Source organism: Thalassophryne amazonica, chromosome 10 (assembly GCF_902500255.1).
Source record: "Thalassophryne amazonica chromosome 10, fThaAma1.1, whole genome shotgun sequence".
In the NCBI taxonomy this organism is placed as follows: domain Eukaryota; kingdom Metazoa; phylum Chordata; class Actinopteri; order Batrachoidiformes; family Batrachoididae; genus Thalassophryne; species Thalassophryne amazonica.
This window is the reverse complement of record NC_047112.1, coordinates 75,168,102-75,188,173: the sequence shown is the minus strand read 5'-3', so window position 1 is coordinate 75,188,173 and position 20,072 is coordinate 75,168,102. Positions and strand designations below refer to the sequence as shown.

Genomic DNA, 20,072 nt, shown 5'->3' with positions numbered 1-20,072 from the left:
CAGTTTCAGGATATTGACAAAATAAATGTGTGCAAGAAACTTACAATTTTAGTCCGTCTTTTACGTCCGTCTGGATCTTTCTTTTCTGTGGCAAAATTGTGTAGAATGAATGGAGGTTTACGGCCACATTTCTTCTTCTTTCCGTCTTTGTGTGGACTCGGCGGAGCTTTGCAATAGTGTGTTTTCAGCCAACTTTCAAGCCTATAAATTCCGTTTGAGCATTTGAAAACAGCACAATGCGCCCCTGTCATTATTGTATGCATCACTTAAGGCTTTGAAACAATCCCTGTAAGCCTTAACTTTCACAGTCCGCTAATGCTACTGTATACGAAATTCAATGGGAGCGGTGTGAGTTTGGGAGCTGGGATTTTTGCCCCCGTTTGACCCACGCATGCGCAGATGCGATGCGCACTTCGTTTATTCTTGTACATGTCCTGCACTACCCTAACATACTTCTCTGCCACTCCAGACTTCCTCATACAATACCACAGCTCTTCTCTTGGCACCCTATCATAGGCTTTTTCTAAGTCCACAAACACACAGTGTAACTCTTTCTGGTCTTCTCTGTACTTCCCATTACTTCCCCATCACCTCTGTTCCCTTCACCAACATGCCCATTGAAGTCCGCTCCTATCACCACTCTTTCATCCAGCTAATTAAGGCAAAACAGTGAGAAACTTTAATAGTGGAAAGTAACTAGATGATAACTGACAGAGGAGGTGATTGTGATGAGAAACACCAAGTAACAGGGCAGACACACACAAACAACATACAGACAGACTTACAAACACATTGAAACATCAACCCACAAGGAACCCAAGGTGAGTATAAGTTAAACCCTAAATAAGGTACTAACCAGACATGGGGCCAAATACAAAAGTAGTTGTATTTGAAAATACTTAAATACATTTTTCGGAGTATTTGTATTTGTATTTTCTGATTTTGAATTCAAAGTATTTGTATTTGTATTTCAAATACATCGACGATCCCAAGTATTTCCAAATATTTTTACAAATACTTTTCAAACTTGGGAATCTCTGTGACACCGTGTTGAATATAGATTGTGATAGTTTGATTATTGCCTGTGATATTATAATAGTGAATTTGTGATAAAACATTCAATCCTTTACTTATCAATAGTATTTGGTCATGCTATTTTCACAATAAATTGTCACCAGTTTATCAGTTTTTGTGTTGATTTGTTGTTTACAGTTCATAGAAGTATTTGTATTTGAAATACTCAAATATAAAGTATTTGTATTTGGAAAAAGTACAAAGTAGTTTATTTGGAATTCAAAAATCTAAAGTATTTGTATTTAAATACAATGCAAAGTATTTGACCCCATGTCTGGTACTAACATAAGGAGAATTCAACAAACTATCAGTGCCAGACAACCAAAGCAGAACTCAAAAATGGCAGAAGTATAAAACAAGGAGAAAAGCAAAAACATTTAATAAAAAGGACACCAAACAGGGACAAGGGGTGGAACACAACATGTAATTTATTATTGTCAATATCCTCTTCCTGCTCTGCAGATATAATCATTATATGTTGTTGGAAGACACCCTCAGTTAAGAATTACAAAGAAGTTGATGATGTAAGAAGTTGTTCTGTGTATTATGATGTATGTAGTTGAAGCCTCAGTTGTGTGTAACTTCTTCTTTGATCACAAGACAAACAGCTGATCAGGCATCGTCATTAATGTCCCAGATGAATGAGAGAGGAAGGTCCTTCATCTCCTTCTGGAAGACCTGATCAAACCTCTCATTCAGAGCCACAGTGAAATGGTGCTTCCAGTCACCAATGGTGCCTAATGTTCAAAGTAAGAAAGAAAATAAATAAAATGTCACAACTTGTCAAAATCCTTACACTAGCTGCATTTATGTAGATGCTAATAATCAGAATGATTGAGAATCTAAATGGCAGCATGTCATATTAAAGATTTCATTCATCAATCAGAATTAAATCATCTGATCAGGAATCCAAATGGACCGACAAGGGCAGTGTAAAGAATTTACATTCCATTAGATCTGGAAATATTAGCTTGATTAGACTGCCATCTACAGACAGAACCTTCTGTGCATGTTCGTCACTTATGGAATGACGTAATAGCAGTGATTTCCTCTGGGGACCTTTTACACCATTTAAGTATCTCAAAAAGTCTTTAGATATATTTAAATTTTCCTGTCAAAGAACAGGACAATTACCAACAGAGTAATGGTTTCCCCTGTTGGTGGAGATTTTAAAGGAATTTAAAATCTTTAACTCTTTCAATGAGCAGAAATAACGTGGGTTAGTGGTTAGCACTTTTGCCACACAGCAAGAAGGTCATGGGATTATTTCCCACCTGTGGCCTTTCTGTATGGAGTTTGCATGTTTCTCTGTGTTTACGTGGGTTTCCTTCCACATTTCAAGACATGCAGTTTAGATAGATTGGAAACTTTATAATTGTCCAGGTTTCCCTTGCAAAAGAGATCCTGATCTCAATGGGACTAACCTAATTAAATTAAATGGTCAATTCAATGGAATAAAAAGGTATAGCAAATGACTGGGCAGAAATAAACAGAATGAAGAGTTGTTCCATAAGCACAATGGTGTCAGTGGTAAGGGAAAAACTCCCAGGTTTTTTTTTTTATGAGAAGAAACCTGGAGCAGACCAGTTAGTGGGGTGACATGTCCTATGGCCAAACAAACAAAACAGAACAAAAGCACTACGCATCATTGTCTGTAGGGTTGGAACAACCAGTCATAATAGCTGACTACAACTAGCTAGCCCCCAACCTGTTGACTTATTTTCTTCATTCGATCAGTCAGTAATTCAAATGCCTGATTTCTGTTCACTTAAAGGGTAATTCATAAACAAAAGCAATCTATTTCAAATGACTGTTTACATAATGTGTTTTAATGGTTTCATTGTTCAGTTTACAAACACAATAATGTATATTTCATCTCCAAGAATCAGGATCGAATTCAGTTTCTAGAAAAGGACCTGAGAATCTGAAGAAAAGGTGTGACGAACCAAACTCATTTTCCATAAATGAGCTTCTAGCTGAAGTTTAAAAACATAATTCTTCACTAAGAGTCGATGTAGTTCACTATGTTTATCCCTCTTTCCAACTTGTAGTTTTGTTGTTGTTGATTTTCAACTAAATTCAATTTGTAGTTTCACTGCTTAGATTTGACTTCATTAATTTATTCATTAGATTAATCTTGTCAATAAACGAATGGCTTATTTAGAAAGGATCTATATTTTAATAGCCAAGTGGCCTCTGTGTGCGTGTGAATCACTTTGATCACAGAGAAACTGGGGAGAGCTGACGTTTACCATTTGGTATGCTTATGTATTTTGGGTCGAAAATGGAATGTTGACAGGACTAATATTTTTGGAGAAATTAGGGATATTGGCTAACAGTGAACAATGGATGTTGTACTGCAATGCACCATGGGAGTTTGGGGTTTTAAATGTTATTGTGGTTCATGTTTGTTTAGCAGTGTTGTTAGTGTTATTAATTTATTCTGTTTTGCCAGTTCAACTGGTTTAGTTAAGTGTCATGTTGCCATTACCATGAGTGAGAAGTGTAGTGCATTTGATGTCTTCCACCAATCTCTCTGTTTGTGGGTGTGTAAAAATAAAAGCACCTGCTTGGGGCAGAATACAGAAAAGACAAAGCTCTGGCTCGGTTTTCGTTCTTGAAGGCAGCTTACCACAATATATTTAAAGTGAAGTTGTGTGTGTGTGTGTGTGTGTGTGTGTGTGTGTGTATATATATATATATATATATATATATATATATATATATATATATATATATATATATATATATATATACACAAGGTCTGTGATAAAAGTAACGGACCTTATTATTTTTTCAAAAACGATATGGATTTGAATCACGTGTGATTACATCAGACATGCTTGAACCCTCGTGGGCATGCGAGAGTTTTTTCACGCCTGTCGGTTACGTCATTCGCCTGTGGGCAGTCTTTGAGTGAGGAGTCGCCCACCCTCTCGTCGTTTTTTCATTGTTTAGGAATGGCTCAGAGACTGCTACTTTGTTTGATAAAAATTTTTTTCAAAAACTGTAAGGCACAACTGAGTGGACACCATTCGATAAATTCAGCTGGTTTTCAGTAAAAATTTTAACGGCTGATGAGAGATTTTGGTCTGGTAGTGTCGCTTTAAGGACGGCCCACGGCGCCTGACGGCGATCTGCGCTTCGAGGCGGCAGCGTCTCGTCGTTTCAAGTTGAAAACTTCCACATTTCAGGCTCTGTTGACCCAGTAAGTCGTCAGAGAACAGAGAACTTTCAGAAGAAGTCGGCATGAGGAGTTTATTAGGACTTCCATTGTTAACGGATAGTTTGTAATGAAAGAACGTGCGGCAGAGTCGCATGTCGGCCGGACCCGACCGCGGGGGTCGCGACAGGAAAACACCTCCGTTGGAAACCTTAACGGCAAGTTGGAACTGCCCAAGCTGTTTAACAATTTCTCAGTTTACTCACTTGTTGAAAGCCATCAAAAGCCGCCTGAATTTTACAAATGGTTTTCAACACGGAGGTGTTTTTCCTGTCGCGGTGTGCACACAGATTTTGCGCACACATCTTTCATTACAAAATGTCCTTAAACAGGGGAATGTCCACATAAAGTCCTCATGCCGGCCTGTTCTGAAGCTTCTCTGTTCTCTCACGACATCCTGGGTGAATTAAGCCTTAAATTAGAATGTTTTCAGGTCGAAACAGGCCGACGACGGCGCCTGGTAGCCCTGCACGACGGCCCGCTCCGTGGGAAGTCCGTACAGCGACAGAAACACCCCATAATCCGTTAAACTTTCACTCGAAAACCAGCTTAATTTCTCGAATACTGTCCACATCGGATATCCCTCACAGGTCCAGAAAAAATGTTGATAAAGCAACGCCGCGCCGTCCGCAGTGGCTATTCAGACAAAGTGATTCCAACGGGCGGGGTGGAGCACTCCTCACTCAAGGCCTGCCCACAGGCGAATGACGTCACCAACAAGCGTGAAAAACTCACGCATGCGCACGAGGGTTCAAGCTTGTCTGACGTAAAAACATATGGATCAAATCCATTTATTTTTTGAAAAAAATAAAAAGGACCGCTTTTTCATCACAGACCTCATATATATATACATTATATTATATACATATATATAAACTTTGATCACGGACAAACTGGGGAGAGCTGACATTTGCCATTTGGTATGCTTATGTATTTTGGGTCAAGGATGAATGTCACCAAAAAAGAACATTGAAGGATATTAGCTAACTACACTAAACAATGGATGTTGATAATTCCATTCTGTACTCACATGCCAATCCAGCAAGGGGTGGTAAATATTATATATTAAGTGAAAACAGCTGGTTCGCAAATGAAATGTGCGTGTTAGGGAAAGCTGAGTTGAAAGTTTTGAGCCAATATATGTGAACACTAAAGCGTCCTGAAAATGCTCCACTCATTTTGGGCTTCAAATCAATGTAATGATTGCTTGAAGTGACATATGAATAAAATATTAGGGGAGGGGATACACGAATCAAAGGAAGACGAGGATGATTGGATTGGAGGTGGCAACGACAGAATTTGAATGAATACAAAATTAATAATTTGTTGCAGCCATTTGGTTAAAGTTGTTAAGTTTTCCCTCAACTTTTTTTTTTAAATTGTGGGTCACTCAATGGTCCATCTGTTTTATACTTTATTAACACTGTTACCTTTCCTCATGAATTTCCCCTGTGTTGGTTGAGCAGCAGGTTGGGGACTCGCTCATAGCTGGCTTGAGGATTTCTCTGCATGCTTTTGAAGGTGCTGTGCTTCACTACGTTGGCTATCTGCTCCTCATTCAGCTCCTCCACCCAAAAACAAGGACATCCTCTGTACTGCTGACCTTAAATCCTGATAGAAGGAGAAAAGTATTTTTAAAATATTGCCTTACCCCAGCATATGTGATCAAATACAACATCGAATGAGTTGAGCTCCTACGTGAATCATGTCTTCATATCTGATGAACAGGATGTTCATCTTGTCCTTCTGAGAGTACCACGTTTTAATGTGCTCGAACCAGCTGCTCTCCATTCACTGCAAGAAATGATGGAGAATATCAAGACGCACTGTTTCTACCAACATTCACCATGAGCTGCACTGCTGTACAATCACAATGAAATATCATCATGCAAATGTTATTTTGTAAGCAAAAGACAGGAACCATTCCTACCATCACCGGTGATGAACTTCTCAAAGAAGACATCAAAACTTGCAGGAGTTTCCAAAAAAAACTGCAAATTTGTGGAAGTGGTAGTAGGAGACGAGCACATCCTTAGGGTTTCTTAGCACATAGATCACCTTTTAAAGAAGGGGGAAAAAAAACAAGTTTAAATGGTTTACTGCATGTTACCATCATGTTTACTGAGACACTATCCATATGACATTTTATTGTTACAACTGGAAAACATGCAAAATGTAATATTTTTTCATATTATCCCTATCTGACCATTTGTGATGACTGTGTTCTCACCCATTCAAACAAACACAAATGTCAGGGTGCTGCCCAGCAAGGCACTCCCTGCACATCAGGAGCAGCCTGGGGATTAAGGATCTTGCCCAACCTAGTGAGCATTTTTCCTTTGCAAAGATGTTTAGAAACACATCTACACCCACAGTTGAAAAGATGTTCAAAAATGGTTCAAAAGTGAGTGTTTCACCATCGATTTGTAGATGTTTAATCAACAATCAAGTTTAGACCATTTTTAACCATGATCTGAATAGGGATATTTTTCAAACTGTACAATGAGTAAAGTATAGCAAATTATAATTTTCAAGCCTAGCTAACAAGGCACATCCACATTTATCATTGGTTTAAATGGAAAGATTTATTCAACGGCTATGTAGACGCTGAATAACCTTCACTGTTAAACCAGTTTTCAATGTATTTTCACCATAACCATGTTTTTAAAGATCAATTTCCTCTTGGAAGTCTTAATTAATGACCATGACATTGTTTTTTTAAACTAGCAACACACAAGTTACACTTGGAACAGAGAATTATAACACCATTAATATCACATATATAATCATAAGAGTTTACAAAAGGACCAAAAAAACACCACATAAGATATAATAATTTTATTTAAGCAACAATTTAAATACAACACCAGTAATGTCTTCGATTTGCCCCAATTGGGGATACTTTTCTTGAACTTAAATCTTTACATAAGATTAAAAAGAGATAGTAAAATCAAGAACAGTTGCAATACATAGTAAAAAAGACAGTGTTACTTGTTTCTGGCAAAGCCACACACCACATTAAGACAGTTTTCTTCCTCTGTCGGCTGCTCCCATTAGGGGGCACCACAGCAGATCAATCGTTTCCATCTCACCCTGTCCTCTGTACCTTCTTCTGTCACACCAACTACCTGCTTGTCCTCTCTCAGCACATCCATAAACCTCCTCCTTGGCCTCCCTCCTCTTCTCCAGCCTGATGGCTCTATCCTCAGCATCCTTCTCCCTATATAACCCGGGTCCCTCCTCTGCACATGTCCAAACCATCTTGATCTTGCCTCTTACTTTGTCTCCAAACCGTCCCACCTGAGCTGTCCCTCTGATAGGTTCATTCCTAATGCTGTCCATTCTCATCACTCCCAAAGAGAATCTCAACATCTTCAGCTCTGCCACCTCCAGCTCTGCCTCCTGTCTTTTTGTTAGTGCCACCGTCTCTAAGATGTACAACATCTCACTACTGTTTTGTAGACTTTTCCTGTCACTATTGCTGATATTCTTCAGTCACAAATTATTCCTGCCACCTTTCTTCACCCACTCCACCCTGCCTGCACTCTCTTCCTCACCTCTCTACCACTCTCTCCATTACTTTGGACAGTTGATCCCAAGTATTAAACTCATCTACTTTCACCACTTCCGACGTGTGGTTTTTGAACGTACAGTGTGTGTGAGAACTTCTACTCCTTATAATTGCACTATTTCACTGGGCTCCTCTCATTCACACACATGTACTCAGTCTTGCTCCTACTGACTTTCATTCCCCTTCTCTCCAAAGCATATCTCCACCTCTCCAGGCTAGACTCAACCTGCTCTCTACTCTCACTACAGATCACAATGTCATCTGCAAACATCATAGTCCATGGAGAGTCTTGTCTAATCTCATCTGTCAACCTGTCCATCACCAGTGTGAAAAGAAAGGACTCAGAGCTGATCCTTGGTGTAATCCCACCTCCACCTTGAATGAGTATGTCATTCCTATTGTGCATCTCACCACTGTCGCACCATCTCTGTACATGTTGCATATTACCCTAACATACTTCTCTGCCACTTCCTCATACAATACTATGTACAACTCTTCTCTTGGCACCCTGTCATTAGCTTTCTCTAAATCCACAAACACACCATGTAATTCCTTCTCGCCTTCTCTATACTTCTCCAACAGTATTCTCAGAGCAAACATTGCATCTGTAGAGCTCTTTTCCTCCGCATGAAACCACATTGCTGCTTAGAGATCTTCACCTGTTTTCTAAGCCTAGCTTCTACTACTCTTTCCCATAACTTCATGCTGTGACTGATCAACTGTATGCCTCTGTATTTACTGCAGCTCTGCACATCACCCTTGTTCCCTCTTGCACACTTCATTCCCCACTCCTCAAGCATCCTCTCACTTTCCAAGATTTTATTAAACAATCATGTTTGAAACTCCACTGCCATCTCTCCTAGACATTTCTATGCCTCTACTGGAATGGCATCTGGACCAGCTTCCTTTCCACTCTCCATCGTCTTCATAGCTGCCCTCACTTCATCCTTACTAATCTCTTGCACTTCCTGATTTACTCTCTTCACATAATCCAGCCTTTTCTCTCTCTCATTTTCTTCATGGTGCCTCATCTTCTCCACTAAGCCTCACGGTGGCTTAGTGGTTTGCACTGGTGCTTCACAGCAAGAAATTAATGGGATCAATTCCCGGCCTTTCTGTGTGGAGTTTGCATGTTTCCACGTGTCTGCGTGGGTTTTCTCTGGGCACTCCGGTTTCTTTGTCTGGCCAATTGGTACAAGACCTTTTCTATTTCCTTACTATTCAACTTCTTGTCCATCTCGCTATATGCCTTTTCCTTAGCTTTTGCCACTTCTCTTTTCTCCTTACACCACATCTCCTTGTACTCCTGTCCACTTTCTTCATCTCTCTGACTATCCCAATTCTTTTCACCAACCTCTTTCTCCTTATGCTTTACTGGATATCTTCATTCCACCACCAAGTCTCCTTGTCTTCCTTCCAATGGTCAGATGTCACACCCAGTACCTTCCTAGCTGTCTCCCTCACCACATCTGCAGTACTTTTCCAGTTGTCCAAAACTGCTTCCCCTCCATCCCTGCTTCTCTCACCTCCTCATTGAATTTCACACAACAATCTTCCTCCTTCAGCTTCCACCATCTGATCCTTTGTTGAGCTCACTCTCTTCTTCTTCACCTCAAAAGTCATCCTACAAACCACCATCCTAAGCTGTTTGGCTACACTCTCTCCTGCCACCACCTTCTTTTACCTTGCATTTCCTACAAAGAATGCTATCAACCTTTGTGCACCTTCTTCTATGTTTCCCTGTGCTCCTCCCTTTTCATAAAGTCGGCTGAAAGTCCATTGAGATCAGTTCCTCTTAATGAGGGGAAAATGGCAAGTAGGTCATTTAAAATGGAAAAAGACAGTCACCAGAAACTGACCTTGCCCTTCTTTTGACTCAGAGCAGCAGGCATTAACTGGGGCTGCAAGTGGCTGACCCTTAGCCGGGGTGACGAAGCCGTGATGAATGCCTCTATTCCGCCATTTAGCTCAATCCAGGGAATTAAATCACCGTTGCTTTCGGTGTCTGGATCGGTGAAGGCTGTAACTTCTCCCTTAGCTTTTATAAGCAGTAAGATCTGCTGCATCCAGATGGTCCCTATAAAAGAAAACAGACAAATTACCAACTGCCTTGTTTTCATCTATTGGTCTCCTTGTAAAATGGAAACAATTAGGTCAGACTTTTGTATTACATCTTTCTTCAACATGTCCATTCCATACCTTTTGATTTTTATTGTTTCCGTAATACACTCATTCTCTGTTTCTTCACAATATTCGCTTAACATTAGGCTTCTGGAATATACTGTTACAATGGATATAATTTTCAATTAGTCATTTATTAATAACCATGCCATATAGCCAGCAGTCTTGACCAAATCCAGCCGCGCTCTCCAGGCAACCTTATAGTGTCCGTTGGGACAATTCATATATGTAGTAATTTTATGAACTTTTGCCATATAATAGATTTGCAGTAGGTTGGGAGACAGTACTGGATATTACAATGAGATGAAGTGGATGTATATGTAAGATTATTATGTGGCTAGGAGTTTTCATATGTAACATGTAGCTTTCCTATAAATAGAGGGTATTCACGTGACGTCATATCCTGCAGCCGTGGCCATACTGGCAACATCAACCCCCAAAAAGAATGTGTGCAATGATATTTTATGTGTGATAAAGAAGCACAACAATAGTCAACTACTGCAACATTTTACAGATGTTCGAACAGGTCCGATAAAAAAGCGATTGCTTGTTTTTGCACCTGCCACACATTGTAAAAATGCAATGGGCAGAAAATGAAGTCCTGTGTCATGACCGGAGAAGGCAGTGGTTAGCCAATCCCTCAGGATTATTTCTATCTATTGGAAAGAGAGAGAGAGGCAGCACACATTAGAGTGCAGTTCTGTCCGAACCCGAAGCTGTTACTTTGTCGTTTCAATCCTAAACCCAGCGAACAGGAAGATTACAAATATTTGGATCATGTGAAGCAGACCTGTTGGCTACACTGCATAGTTAATTAATTAATTAATTAATTTAAATGTCAACATTCAAGTGTTTCTTTGCTGATGTGAACAGAGGAGCTCACACCAGCCTGGTGCCCAGTCTTCCAGCAGTCTGTAGACCAGCACACAGTTCCTTTTCTCTGGAAAAAAAATCAATTATTGTTCCAGTCCCCAAAAAACCCTGCCCAACGTCAGTTCTCCTATCATTTTTACTCTTTATACTAATGATTGCATTAGCCACTTTCATGGAAACCATGTTTTTAAGTTTTCTGATGACACTCCCATCCTCAGTCTGCTTCACAAAGACTCAGATACATCACTGTACTTTAACGAGGTGCACTCTTTTGTCCACTGGCATGATGCTAATTTTCTTACCATAAATGTAAAGAAAACTGAGGAGATGATAATTGACCCTCGCTCTATCGGTGATCATACCCCTCTGGTAATCCATGACAAAGAAATCAGTCAAGTCAGCTTTTACAGGTATCTAAGCATTTACTTAGAAAACCAGTTTAGCTGGGAAACACATGTCAATAATTTATGCTCCCCTTTACAGCAGAAGTTATACAACCCCAATTCCAATGAAGTTGGGACGTTGTATAACATGTAAGTAAAAACAGAATACAATGATTTGTAAATCCTCTTCAACTTATATTCAATTGAATACACCACAAAGACAATATATTTAATATTCAAACTGATCAACTTTATTGTTTTTGTGCAAATATTTGCTCATTTTGAAATGGATACCTGCAACGTTTCAAAAAAGTTGGAACAGTGGTATGTTTACTACTGTGTAACATCACCTTTCCTTCTAACAACACTCAGTAAGCGTTTGGGAACTGAGGACACTAATTGTTGAAGCTTTGCAGGTGGAATTGTTTGCCATTCTTGCTTGATGTGCGACTTCAGTTGTTCAACAGTCCAGGGTCTCCGTTGTCGTATTTTGCGCTTCTTAATGCGCCACACATTTTCAATGGGCAACAGGTCTGGACTGCAGGCAGGCCAGTCTAGTACCTGCACTCTTTTACTACAAAGCCACGCTGTTGTAACACGTGCAGAATGTGGCTTGGCATTGTCTTGCTGAAAAAAGCAGGGACGTCCCTGAAAAGACGTTGCTTTGATGGCAGCATGTGTTGCTCCAAAACCTGGATGTACCTTTCAGCATTGATGGTGACATCACAGATGTGTAAGTTGCCCATGCCATGGGCAATAACACACCCCCATACCATCACAGATGCTGGCTTTTGAACTTTGCGCTGGTAACAATCTGGATGGTCTTTTTCCCTTTTGTCCGAGGACACGACATTCATGATTTCCAAAAACAATTTGAAATGTGGACTCATCAGACCACAGCACACTTGATGACACACAATGAGCTCGGGCCCAGAGAAGGCAGCGGCATTTATGGATGTTGTTGATGTATGGCTTTCACTTTGCATGGCAGAGTTTTAACTTGCACTTGTAGATGTAGTGACGAACTGTGTTAATTGACAATGGTTTACTGAAGTGTTCCTGAGCCCACGCAGTAAGATCCTTTACACAATGATGTTGGTTTTAATGCAGTGCCACCTGAGGAATTGAAGGTCACGGGCATTCAGTGTTGGTTTTTGGCTTTGTTGCTTATGTGTAGAAAGTTCTCCAGATTCTCTGCATCTACTGATTATATTATGGACTGTAGATGATGGAATCCCTAATTCCTTGCAATTGAATGTTGAGAAACATTATTCTTAAACTGTTGGACTATTTTTTCATGCAGTTGTTCACAAAGTAGTGATCCTCGCCCCATGTTTGCTTGTGAATGGCTGAGCCTTTTGGGGATGCTCCTTTTATACCCAATCATGACATTCTCCTGTTTGCAAACAGGTGTTCTTTGAGCATTCATCAACATTCCCAGTCTTTTGTGGCCCCGTCCCAACTGTTGCAGGCATCCATTTCAAAATGAGCAAATATTTGCACAAAAACAATAAAGTTTATCAGTTTGATACAGAGTCCCTCAGTGTAGACTGAATTGCTTTAAGAACTCATTTGTGCCCATGTCAATTGGCATTTTAAATAATGGTTCCTGGGACAGGAACTAGGATTGTGCATTAATGTCATGGTGGCATTGCTCTTCAGTGTTATTTATTCATTGTCATTCACTATATTGTCAGCATTTTCCTTTTAACCATATGTGGGAGACGGCAATATGGGCATGTGTATTAGGGATATGTGCAATATGCATGAATCATCTGTGTGAGACTGCTGTGCAACAAGGATATGTGCAGTTTAGATATGTGTATTTGGGGTCTGTGCAACATGCATGAACCATCTGTGCAAGACTGTTTGCAAAAGGGGTATGTGCAATATTGGTGTGTGTATTATGTGCAATATGCATGAGTTATGTAACTATGCCATGGCAGTTTTATCTGTGCAGCTCCTGGAGTCCAAGACAAAGTGTATCGTATCGTATTGTATCAGAATACAACCTGAACCAGAGCACCACTGTGAAATATTTGTCTGAGCCCACGGCCCTGACCCATGGGGTCCCATTGGGTCCAGGTCGGGCTTCCACGCCTTAATACACACGCAAGTTGCAGTGACAATTTTTGTCATTAATGACGAAAAAATAAAGATAAAACGCTTAAGCGTGTCCATGTAACACAGGAGTTCCTTAGGTAACTTACCACTAGCCATACTCAAAGAAAATAATAATAATAAATATGTTAAAATAACTGCAAATTATCGTGAAAATGAACAGTCCTTGCAGGAACTTCCAGGTCAAAGTGGAGTCAGTCGATACCCTCTGTGAGCCTGTTGATCGAGTTTTCTGGGAAGTAATGTATTCTCCTCGTGTGGTCAAAGTTAATGTCAAATGACAGAACTTTTAACTCCTCATTGAGAAACAGCTGCAGTAATTACTACCAGTTCCTCCTCTTTAAATTGAATGCAGTCTTAAACAAAGGACTACTGTTGAAAAATACAAACACAGTGGTTTTCGGTGTGTGTTGTGGGTGTGATGTGTGTGGGTGTGTGGTTGTGTGTGTGTGTGTGTGTGTGTGTGTGTGTGTGTGTGTGTGTGTGTGTGTGTGTGTTGTGTGTGGTGTGTGGTGTGTGTGTGTTCCTGTCCCGTCCAACGGCCCCTTGGAACTGAGCCAGTCTTGGTACACATGTACTTTGACTGACGGGCAGTGACACAGGCTATTGCTGTCCCCATTAGGAACTCACTGTGTCATCCACTAGCTGCACCAGAATATCAGAAAAGCAGCCACTGCCTGTGGCCCGTACACAGGTTGAAGTCATCCTCAAGTCTGTACTTTCCTTTATCACCACTAGATGTTAGTGTTTTTCCAGGGTCATTGGCTATAAGTTTTTTTTTTTTTTTTTTTTTTTTTTATGAAAACTAAGGGTGATTCTTAGACTATGGGCACTTATTATGTCTTTGATCATATTGTATGAAAAACAGAAAAAGGGAAATTTCACACTTTTATAGTTATCTTTACAATGAAAGTGTGTTAAGAAATTTGTTTAGTAGTCTATGATGACTTTTTCACCTTTTTCAATTTTTTCAGCATCATATATGCAAATATTGCCGTTTGTGCTTGTCCCACACCCCAGACTTTGATCTTCAATGATAAAAATGAATGGTAAAGAAACATTTTTTCTAATGTTTTAAAATATCTCTGAATAAAATATCAGTAAATAATCAAAACATAATTGGGGTATTCAATGTCATACAACTGTTGTGATTTTTTAAACAAAATGTAGTTGTCCCACACTATTGCCGTAATTTCCACCACAACACTGTAATATCCCTTAAACAGTTTGTATGAAAGATTGTTTGGGTAGTTTCTATGGAGATAAACAGTGACATCAGAGCACATGTATATAGCACCAAATCACAACAAACAGTTGCCCCAAGGCGCTTTATATTGTAAGGCAATGGTGTGGTGGAAATTACATTTACAAGGCCAATAGTGCCCGTAGTTAAAGAATCACCCCTAAATGTGGGCTTCATCAACTTAAAAATGTATTTTAAGCTATGATCATCTTCGTTTTCACATGCACATTCAAACACTTAAAAAATATAAAAATATTTCCAAAAACTCTGGCATCGCTGAAGACACAAGCTTCTGGAAGAGCAGCCGGTGTGACTTTAATGGACGAGGAACTGTTTATTTTGGATAACATCAACACACTTTTGTTTCCTTTTCAGGGGCACCTCGTCTAACTCGGGCGAATATCAGTGATTTTGGGCTGGTACTGCGGGCAGGTATAGACAGGTAGCATAAATGTAAATCTATGCTACTGGCCCAGCAACGCTTCAGTAAGTGATAATAATGTGAAGTATCTGAGTAGGTTTGACAACAAACAAGTGTCTGACAGCAGAACGAGCTGTTGAATAATAATATTAACATACATCTGAACTACTGCAGTACCTGACTGGGTAAAAATGACATTAAGTTGACCCCATAAATGGCAGCACTTTAGTACAAACTGTCTCCATGTTGAACAGTAACATGAGTGTAGCAGCTCCTCACATGAAGGTGAGATCACCACATGAGGTGCTGTTCACACATTCTGGCTTGGGTCGGGTAATCAGCTAGGTATTATTATTTTTGCTATAAACTTTCCACATCCAAGTAGTCTATGGATCAGCATTCATGAAATCATTTGACACACCTTTACTAGTTTGATAATTTTGTAAATCTAAGTCACTGCACAAGAAGTTCTAGTTCTCACCACCTTCCTCTATAGTGTGAGAGCCAAAGAGTCCCCAGTGCTAATGCAACCAGCACTATGTCTGTCCTGCACTGTTCTCAAGCTGTATGGGAAGTAGACCCTCTACCAGTGAGGTTATAGGGCAACAGCACATTTTCTTTTTACCTGATTTTGGATAGGTGACCACGAACACGTCTGAATCTCTAATCTCCAAGTTATATATCTGCTCCACTTCACTTAGCTTAGCAAACATTCTGATCATCTTGAAACCTTTCAATGATATCAGTTCACAGGTAATACACGGGGCAGCAGTGTTGTCCATGGTACCTACAGCAAAACAAGAAGACAGCCAAAATTCTTCATCCATCTTATGCAACTTCTTTTTATTAATTTCCTTGTTTCAGCACTTGCACAACTCCAATGGGTTTAAGCGAATTAAAAAGGGGTAGATAGTATTATAGTATTATACAAATTAAAACCAACAGTTTCGGTTCAATGAATGCCTGGTCAGCATTTAGAACGGCGTATTGTCCGCTAGCGCCGCCATTTTGTCTGCCTCTGTCGCCAGTTAAAACGCCCGTGAGGATGCTGATGTGGGCTCTATCGCCGTTTTACATGCCGTTGATTAGGGATACAACACCGGCCGCCAATTACGGCGGTGTAACTGCGGCACTACATGAAGGGGCAGGATGAAACAGTGATTAAAAAGTATCAAACGCCGTTTTTTCGCGTTGTCTCCGTCGTCACGCAAATTCTCCGGGAGCGCTTCTGGAATTATTCGACATGTTGAATCATTTTTTCGACGATTCCCGGTAAAGCCGGAACTAAGCCACGCCCCCTAGTGCCGGCGTTAACAACGGCATTTGTTCCTTAAGACGGCCAAAAACTCTTCCGGGACGCTTCCGGGAGCTCTTACCGTCTATGTGTAAACAGGGCTTTAGGTCCTGTCTACAGTTCAAATTTATATCTTAGAGCAGCCCTCATGACTCAATGGGAACTTTGACATTTTTTATCCTGGGGCCTATTTACATGGTTTTTGAGTCAAACGTTTCACTCAGAACACAAATGGCTTCAATCAGTCCAGTGTGTACTTCGTGTGTTAAAACCGTCACTGTCTAAGTTGCTATACAGTGTATGTGTAAATTGGGAGAAGCTAAAAACACCACAGTAAAACACTTTTTGGTGCCACTGAATAGGCTCAAATGTCATTAGACGTGTTAGGAAAAGTGCCTAAAAACACTGACACAGAAACTGAAACCTGTTTCCCCTGATGTCTCATTTGTTGTCTAAGATCTTTCTTCATTTAAAACTTTAACGGTACATGTCATACAGATTGTAAGTATGAAGACAGAATACGAGAACATTCAGTTTTTGTGCCACTTTTATACAGTCCCAAGGTGTTACAAAGTCAATTCAATGAAATAATTTGATAGTATAAGACAGTCAGTCTCAAAAGTCCATTCCTTGGTCGTTCATCATACACTGATGAAATATTGTCTCGCCTCATCATATAGCAAAAGACAATCAGACAAATAGTCCTTTCCTTCTTGCTCATCAGCACGGATAAACGCTTCATCAATCTTATCTGTGCCCTTTGTTCACTTCCCCTTCCATGGCATTGTTCAATCAATTACTAAGACAGTTATAATGGTAAATATTTTTGACAGAGCATTGACATTAACTTTTCTAACATGTTAAGAAGCATAACATGAATCCCTACAGAGGTACACATGTCCATATTTACCTCAGTAATTGTAAAAAGAAAGTTTAAAAGGGCTGATAAGAGATGCAGCAACTTACGTACCTCAGCATTGTTTTGTGGAGTTACGGCACTCCGCAAGTTGAACGCTGATAAGCAACGCATTGTTGTTGATAACCAGTGAAGTTGTGAAGTGTAGAAAGTCATGGCTGAATATAAAAGTAAGTTTGACTGTACAGATGAACCATTTGAATTTGATGGTTGTCTATATTTATTTACCAAAATATACTGTCAAAAAGCTACACAAGCATATCAGAGATTTCAGTCCATATGCACTTAATGCTGTATAATACACACATTTTTGTCTCATTTCATAAAACCTGCACATTACACACAATAAATAAGTGTTATAATGATACAAAGGGAAGAGACAATTATTAATATAAACAAGATATATTTTCCCTTTTATTTCAGTACCTACTGTATATGTAAGAGGAGAGATGACGTCTCCTCTGCTGGGGAAATTGGTCTGTTGCTTTTCTGCCTTTTTGCCCAATCGCCTGTGGAGTTCGCAGTATAAAAAAGGAGGCTGTATCCTCTCACCGTCGAACTCACTCTTTGGCTGGAAGCATGCCCACCCCCTGGTCACCTCACTTCCTTTTGCTCTGTCAGACCTGTCGTGGGTTTGTTTTTAGTTGTTGCATTGCGCACTTTAAATTGGCAGTTGGGTTTGTGATTGTAGTGATTACTTTGCGATTTGTAGACGTTTGGTATGCTGTTGATTTCCCCCATTCTGTTGGAGTGACTCTAGCACATTATGGCTGCTGCTTGCTAACAAGCGCATCAAACACTCCTCAGGCCTTCAAACATTTCATCCCACAACAAATACTTGGAGGCTAATTAGCTCAATTTGTTAACCACTTTACATTTAATGTATTGATGTCCCAGTCTGTTATCATGTGGTTTACATTCCTGTTTGACAACAAATAAAAAATGATCCTATTACCCAAAGACTTTAACACCTACTCATATTAGTGAGGAAACAAGCACAGTTCCACCTACACTGCTCAGAGAAGCTTTATAAAGACAAATACAATAAATCTGACCGTAAGTGGGTTGTCATTTTATGTCTCCTGCAGGCACGTTGTTAGTTGTATAATCACTGGATTGATGATCAGGATAGTGAAGTGGAAAAGTCCCAAATGCAGCCCCCGTGATGGTGTTCTTTCTTCTGCAACAGTATAAACTGTTAAAATGTTCAGTTCTCCAGCTGTGGTTTCATCTCCCTTCGGCACACACACCGCAAACAGCGAACAACTGATGTCACCCAGTCTAAAATGAAATTGTTATCTGTTTAAGTCAATATTAACTTAACCTAGAAACTGTGTTGTGCTGTAGGGCTGACAAAATATGTTAATTTCACTGAACCCTGCAGAAATGCTCACTTAGGGACGCATACAAGGGTGGTCATTAAAGAGTTCCCTAACCAACTTCCACTTGTTGTAGGAGGGCTGAGATTGTGCACATGCTGAGTGCAATATGAGAGAGGAAACATGTGGTTATTACACACTGGACCAGACAGAGATGCACCTACAAATCTGAAATGTTTCTTCAATTAGTACCATATCTTTAAAGTATTGAGCACAACAGGATTTTAACATAATCAGAGATCTTGCTGGAAGAGGGGAATGTATAAGAGCTGGATTAGAAGAAGAGGAGCAAGAGTGGGCTTCCAGTTTACACCAGGATAAACCGGGAATTCAATCCAACAATGTATTTTATGAATGTGTGTTGCCCAGTAATTGAATTTGAAATTGGGCAGTGCAAGCCCACCACTACATTATTGTGATCATCAATCTTTGAAGCATGAATTACGGACCCGTGGAGGTGTTGCACCCCAAACAAAGGAGCTATTGAGTAAGAAGTATTTGGCAAAACTAAAGAAATCAATTGAAACAAAGAAAATTTAGGCAAAATATTCATTTGGCAGTATTAATCCTCACATTTAGAGAATACAGTAGGTAATATATTACATCCCTGATGGTAAGATTTAGTTTTGACAATAAGTGGGGTAAAATTGGAAGACAAGACCTGAAAATGTATGTGTCACATCAATATTGAGATAACTGAGCCAGAACTGGACATCTTAAATGGCAAATCAACTTGCTGGAGTTGCAGAGCTGCTGCATTAATTGGATCAAATTCACTTTTCTGAAGATTTTGTATCCTGAGAAGGAACTGAAAATATGTAAAATAGAGAGAATACTCAGAAGAGTAAATGCAGGGTCAGTCACATATAATAACAAATCATCTGCATATAACAGTCTGTGAACAACATTATTACAGCACGTTAAAGCGTGGAGATGACCTTAATGAGACAGAAAGTGGTTCAAGGGCCAAAACAAAAAGAGATGGTGATAATGGGCAACACTGACACATCCCATGTTCTAATATGAAATATTAGTTGTGTGAACAGAAGCCTGTATAATAATTTAACTGAACTAACAAAGTTAGCACCAAAACCATTTTCTATTGGAATTCCATCTGGACCTGGGGCTTTATTAGATTGCATAGCTTTAATAGAGGATTTTAACTCTTCAAGAGACAGCATGGCATCCAACTCACTGGCCTTGACAAGGTCAATAGTAGGAATTCTGAGTTTAGCCAAGAACTGGTTCATTATTGTAGTATCCCTAGGGATTCTCCAAGAAGGAATAAAAATGATTAATGTTAACTTGCCACAGGATCTGCAACCATAGTGTTGAAATCCTTATTAATTTGAGGTATTGTATGTGATGTAGACTGACACTTCAGTTGATGAGC

General features: G+C 39.7%; 1 pseudogene; it reads right to left on the bottom strand.

Annotated features, from left to right (window-relative positions):
• Positions 1 to 1,426: 1,426 nt before the first annotated feature.
• On the bottom strand, positions 1,427 to 15,863 carry LOC117519551 (annotated as a pseudogene).
• Between the last annotated feature and the right edge of the window lie 4,209 nt (positions 15,864 to 20,072).